The 6,800-nt window shown below is 41.8% G+C and overlaps 1 long non-coding RNA gene across 1 annotated transcript; it reads right to left on the reverse strand.

The window, feature by feature from the left end:
- Positions 1-2,550: 2,550 nt before the first annotated feature.
- Positions 2,551-5,564, reverse strand: LOC123072009 (uncharacterized). Its single transcript, XR_006434778.1, has 3 exons — positions 5,019-5,564; positions 2,991-4,813; positions 2,551-2,830 (listed from the first exon to the last, which is right to left on the reverse strand). It is a non-coding gene; the product is annotated as an uncharacterized lncRNA (long non-coding RNA).
- Between the last annotated feature and the right edge of the window lie 1,236 nt (positions 5,565-6,800).

A 6,800-nucleotide genomic window follows, 5' to 3' on the forward strand; every position in this document is an offset into this window, starting at 1 on the left:
ACGTGAGTCAAAAGCTTGAGAAAAAATTGATCACTTGCTGGCCATTAAATATCAAGCCAAGCAAAACTACAACTAAAAAGACACATTGGGAAGAGGAATAAAAAGATGGGCCACTACTGTAGTTTAGTTATTGATTCTACTTTTCACTAACTTTATCATATGAAAGAACACACACAGATTGCATCTATAATATTATCTAATTTGAGAATTGTAACCACTTAATGCCGCCCCATTGATAAGGAATAGGAGGAATCTTAATGTAAGTAAAATAAGAATCTTGCTGACTTATCACCAGGATGTTTGACCAGGACAGGTTATAGATTTCTTAAATCGAAAGAATATGCCAAGAAAAATAGACTGCATGATTCAACTAACAATTTGTACAGAACAATCGATACAGCTCAATTAAGAGAATAAGAAAACTATTTTACCTCATTCTATTTCGTTTCTTGAACTTTTTTTCATAAATAGATTATATTTGAATGAGAATCGAGAGCAATGCCTCTATTGATCTTCATCATCGCATTTTGCTAATGCCTGGAACATGAGACAATTAAGAACACAACAAGCACTTTACTCTCCCCCAAGTGTTTTTGCTAAATCATCACATCGTTAATTATATCCAGGGAAAACTGTCAACCGGTTTGGATGGCGGTCATGTAATAGGATAGACATGTAGTGATCCTATTGTTTTGCCAGCCGGCTGTGGCTTTGGGCTTTTCATGTTTAGAGATTTTGTTTACGTATGTAATATGACCTTTCGACACATTGTTACTGGACTATCCTTTTAACAATATGAGCCGTATGCATCTTTCTGATGCAGAGGCTGGGGTTCATCCCCTTTTCAAAAAAAAGGGAAAACTGTAAAAGTAATTGAGAGAGAATAATGATATGTTAGTGCGTGCGAACTGAAAAAAAATCAGCAGGCCCGTCTGGTTGCAATTTGCAAGGAATGGCACATCAGCGGCTGCTGCATAAAGAATGAGGATTTGTACGCAAGATATGATAATATAACATGAGATAAATAGGCACATCACAAACTGAGTCTTTAAGATATACATTGACTTGTTATCAATGTTGATCGCGCACTCGCCAGAACCTACTAATCCGTGAACAACAACAAAAATCATGATGTCTACACATCTACGGGATCCAACCAAGAACAAAATCAATCAATCCTGATGCATAAGAAGCAAACAAACCAAGCAAGCAAGAAACTTCCGGTGCATTCTATAGCCAAGAATTGTCAGGTCAAAGCAAATAGCCAAGGAAAATAACTTACCAGCCATGCGATATGTCATCTTGTATCCGATGCCACTTGACATGGAAGCGAGGCTACCGAAGGGATCAATTAAATGTATATAAGATTTGAAGGAAGATGCATGTACAGATCAGAGGTCTGTCACGTTTCTGACGATGAGCCCTCTGTCTTGGGCCGTTCAAGAGGATGGATAAAGTCCTTTTTCTGTTTCTCCCGTCCGCTAATGGCGTTGAAGAACATCTTATAGGCTATTGCCATGGAGCTAACAGCGAGAACAGGAACTCAGCAAGGTGGGATTCGAATGCAATGCATGTATGTAATGAGGGTGTTGAATGCTGCTGTTTCTAGAGTATTTGTGGTTGCAACCCAGATCAGGAGACGGGGAGGGCGTCGGTCACGGCAGCCGAAGAGACCGGCGGCGATCAAAATCCTAGGAGGGAGATGAACTGTGAGCAGCTAATAATAACCATAAGGGTCCCGTGGGCTATCTTCTCTTTCTACTAACCGAAAAAATTAATTGGCTGGGTCAGTTGTCCAACGGGCCACGTACAAAATATTGGCTGGGTCAGCCCAGGAGTAAAACTGTACGCTTTGCATAGCCCAGGAGTAGGAAATCTATATAGTCGCTGAGGTAGTGAATCCACCGATGCCAGTCCACGAAAATGACCTGTAACTGAACTGCTGACGTAGCACATGTGATGACGTGCATAGGCTGCATGTTGAGATAAATCCTATAGTAGGGATGAATCTCTTAGGTATATAGGATATCCTTACAACTTAAGATGTGATCATGAGAAAACAAAGTTGAAGAATTCGTTTTTTTATCAAGAAAAGAAGGTGAGAACAGTGCTCAAAACTGCAAATGTGAGATCATAGACAACACACAAATTATCAATCACTTGCTTTAGTTTGGTCACCTTATTCCAACTAAAAGAATATATGTACCAATGAGATCAATGAACATGCTACACCAAATTATCAATTCATCAATTAATTGCACATTGCATATCAATTTACTTAATCCTCCCTGAAGAAATTATTTGTTTAACAAAGGCCATGCCTAATGAAGCATCTACAGAATTAATTTGTTAGTACTATCTATTAGTAATTCAGATTCCATATTGTCATGTCTATATTCTAACAACGCAAGAATTAATTGATTTGGAAAAAATAGCAGGGCGGGATACCTGAAAAAAAACTGACTGGTGATGAACTAAATGATTCACACAAAGAGCTGCAATCAGAGGAAGTGGACAAGAATGGCAATTAATATAAATGGCAAACAACATTCTAACAAAATAGTACAATACTTATATAAACTGCTAACAAATTTGGAATTTATAATTTGATTGAATGGAAAAACCCTCTGCATTATTAGTGATGCCAATCCTGAAATAAGATGACAACTTGAAGGAAAGAGAAAAGCAATTTATTCAGAGCTCGTAGCTCAGAATACAAATTACAGTTTCCAGCTTGACAGGTAGACATATATCAGTTTCCCTTACATGTGTGCCCCATCAGAATATTGCATTGCTCTCATTACCAAACAGAGGACGTCAAATATTAAACCTGCAAACGAAAACATGTTACAATATCTATGAAGAGCCGCATCTATTTTCTTCTCAGTGACATATTAATTAGGAGGTAGTAGCATGCAACATTTGCAAATAAAGTTATACACTGCGCCGAGTGCCACTCTAAAATTCTGGAAAGCTGAATCCTATTGTACCTGCGGGCACCTCCTTTTGGTCCTTCCCCTGGGACTCCATCTGAGACGGCTACACGGCCGCCCGGGCGATCATCACAGTGACTCAAGTTATTAACATCAAGCCTCTGTCTCCTCTCCTCTGAACATGTTGTGCATTAAATTTCACAAAATTCTATTTCCAAAACATAATGATCTTGTACTAACTATATAGGACGACAGAATTACAAAAGAGAAGTATGACAATCACAGACTGACCAACACGTTCTTGGCATGTTCACTCTGTTTGCTCTGCACTACAGATTACGTTTACATTCACATAGTATCATGTGAAATGTCTCATGAGATAACATCACAAAACTTTAAAAAAAGGGCATCACAAAACTCTCATGAAAAATATGAGGTCATGCAGGATGCAACCAATCTTGGTTCGTCAGGGAAACCAAGCAAGATGTGTTATCCGCGGCCATGTCCTTGGCCAGCCTCCTCTGTTGCTCCGCTCTCTCCCAATCGTCAGATAACTACAACCACACCAACCCTCTTGAATTCCAACTCTGGTCCACCAAATTGACATAAAAAATTCAAATTGCAGCTGCATTTTGTAGATACACTGATCAGCAAATTATTAGAATTATAAGTCAAATTCCAGTAGAAAGTATGATTACTGCATCTTAAAAATGCACATCTAATAGCTTGTAAACCTGGTCAAATTGATGCCTGCTTATTCCGCATATCTTTTCCAAGAAATACAATATTTCTTCTCACATACCTGTAGTGCATATATTGTTCAAAAGAAAATGGGAGAAGACCATGATCTCCCAGGCTCTGCATGTAAAAGGAGCAACAGACCTAATTGAACTACAACTTGTTTACCAAACAAGAGGCGGGTCGTGGGCGATGTTGGCGTATGCGTTCTCCCAGTTGAGGCGGTGAGGAGGCAACACGGCAGTGTGCCTATCAAATGGTGACCATGGAGCTCCAAATTGGAGGAGGAGGGGGTGGTCTCCGGTCTTGCTCCGTCGGTTGGCAGCCATGGAGCCCCAATTTAGAGGACGAAAGGATGTTGGATTCTGCCATACTCATCGAGGAAGATAAATGCATGTCCAATAGGGGTAAACTATCTATGTCTAGCTGTCAAAATTTGTGATGTGAGCAAAACCATGGACAGATATAAAACTAAAAACTAATACAGTTTATTTTATACAGCTACGCTTTGAAAAAAATGCCCACGTAAAGAGGGTCCAAAGTTGATGATAATAGGCAAACTAATCTCCCCTATTTGAAGTATGGTAATGGAAGCAACCTGCATTGGAAGAGCATGCCATGGTCCAGCAAGTAAGACCCTTACAAAAATTGGTAACTGAACAATGCAAGGAATCTATGTGCACTGCATATAGAAATCTGAATGATATATAAATGAAAAATAACCACTTGCTCAATAGGTCTAGTGAGATATGATGTAGCACTTTGGCAGCCAAATTATCTTGCAAAATGCAAATACAGCACATAAATAATTGGATTACCACCTGAATAGCAAATTCAGATTAGGATTTTTTGTCGACAAAAACACATCTGTTCCCAGTAGGTAATATGCAGTGAAGACTCCGTGTTGCAATCGTATCACACAACTGCTACATTGTCACTACGAAAGGACAAAGCAGAGTAGAGCTAGCAGCAACTAAAAGGCTGAATACTAAAACTATCTAGCCTCTGCACCACGGCTGGCTCTACCATGTGAACTATTTGCTAAAGAGTTGAGAAATGTCTAAATGACTACCTACACGAACATGAGTTTCATCCTCATTTGATTTACTCCATGATCCCAATCCAACTTCTTCACTCCATCCCTACAGATAACAAACATATTGTAATGTATATGTTGGGACCTGAGAGCTAAGATCGAAGAACAACCGAAGCAAACAAAATTAAGGTTCCTCCCACAAAGAACTGAAGCACGACAACACAACAGATGCCAAAATCCAATACGTGAGCAATGGCCTCTCCGAGTAAAATAGCATGTGTGGCATGGGGGAGGGTGGGTATTGGAGGTACCTTGCTGGATACAGTCATGGCGACGAGCCGTTGGGTGCAGTGCGGCAGGAGTACTCGAGGCGGAGATGCTGGTGATGTGGGGCCGAGGCCTGGGCGACGTAGCAGATGTCGTCAAGGTAGGAGAGGTGAGAGGAGGAATACCAGGAAGGCAAGGCAGCGACCAGGAGAGTAGCAGCGACACCAAATCCCTGTCTCCCGCGCCCGTCCGCCGTCGTCGAGCTCTGGCGAGATCCTTCCTAGGTCGCCGCACCACCCCTCCTTTCCCCCATCTTCTCTCCCTCACCTCCATATCTCCTTTCTGCCTGAAGCCGCGCTCCTGTCTTCTTCGTCGTCACCGGCGACCCCCGCCTCGCCGCCTTCCCCAGCACCTGCCGCGCACGGATCCGGCCCTTGCAAGCTCCAACCATCGCCGCCGTACTGCATTGAGCCGCCGCGCCGCCCAGCCGCTCGAGCTGCCGCACCGCCCCCAGCCGCTCGAGCTGCCCCGTTGACCCGATCCAAAGCTATGCTCGAGTGCCGTCTGCGTTCAACGTAAAGGATCGCGGGTTGAATACTGAAAAGTGTAGGGGCTTTTTGTAAAAATGAAACGTTTTCTCTGTGTGCCACTAAAACAGGGACTGCGGGTTGATTTCTTGTAAACCGAGGGGCTTTTTTGCAAAACAACCATGACGGACTATCGCTGTTTATTAGTACTTAAGATAAGATAGTTGCATCTTATGATGTTTCTTCCCCCTATACTCTCTTGTGATGAATTGAGTTTTCCTCTTGAAGTTATCTTATCAGATTGAATCTTTAAGGATTTGAGAACACTTGATGTATGTCTTGTCGTGCTTATCTGTGGTGACAATGGGATATTCATGTGATCCACTTGATGTATGTTTTGGTGATCAACTTGCGGGTTCCGCCCATGAACCTATGCATAGGGGTTGGCACACATTTCCGTCTTGACTCTCCGGTAGAAACTTTGGGGCACTCTTTGAAGTACTTTGTGTTGGTTGAATAGATGAATCTGAGATTGTGTGATGCATATCGTATAATCATGCCCACGGATACTTGAGGTGACAATGGAGTATCTAGGTGACATTAGGGTTTTGGTTGATTTTTGTCTTAAGGTGTTATTCTAGTAAGAACTCTTGAATAGATCGATCCGAAAGAATAACTTTGAGGTGGTTTCGTACCCTACCATAATCTCTTCGTTTGTTCTCCGCTATTAGTGGCTTTGGAGTGACTCTTTGTTGCATGTTGAGGGATTTTTATATGATCTATCTATGTTATTATTGTTGAGAGAACTTGCACTAGTGAAAGTATGAACCCTAGGCCTTATTTCCTACCATTGCAATACCGTTTACGCTCACTTTGATCATTAGTTACCTTGCTATTTTTATATTTTCAGATTACAAAAGCCTATATCTGCCATCCACATTGCACTTGTATCACCATCTCTTCGCTGAACGAGTGCACTTATACAATTTACCATTGTATTGGGTGTGTTGGGGACACAAGAGACTCTTTGTTATTTGGTTGCAGGGTTGTTTGAGAGAGACCATCTTCATCCTATGCCTCCCACAGATTGATAAACCTTAGGTCATCCACTTGAGGGAAATTTGCTACTGTCCTACAAACCTGTGCACTTGCAGGCCCAACAACATCTACAAGAAGAAGGTTGTGTAGTAGACATCACTCCACGCTTCACGAGGCGGTTTTATTGGCACGTCTTGTCGAAGCAGAGATCGTGTCCCCTTATTACGGGATTCTCATCAACACGGGCGTGGGTAACCCAAC

Source organism: Triticum aestivum, chromosome 3B (assembly GCF_018294505.1).
Source record: "Triticum aestivum cultivar Chinese Spring chromosome 3B, IWGSC CS RefSeq v2.1, whole genome shotgun sequence".
NCBI lineage: Eukaryota > Viridiplantae > Streptophyta > Magnoliopsida > Poales > Poaceae > Triticum > Triticum aestivum.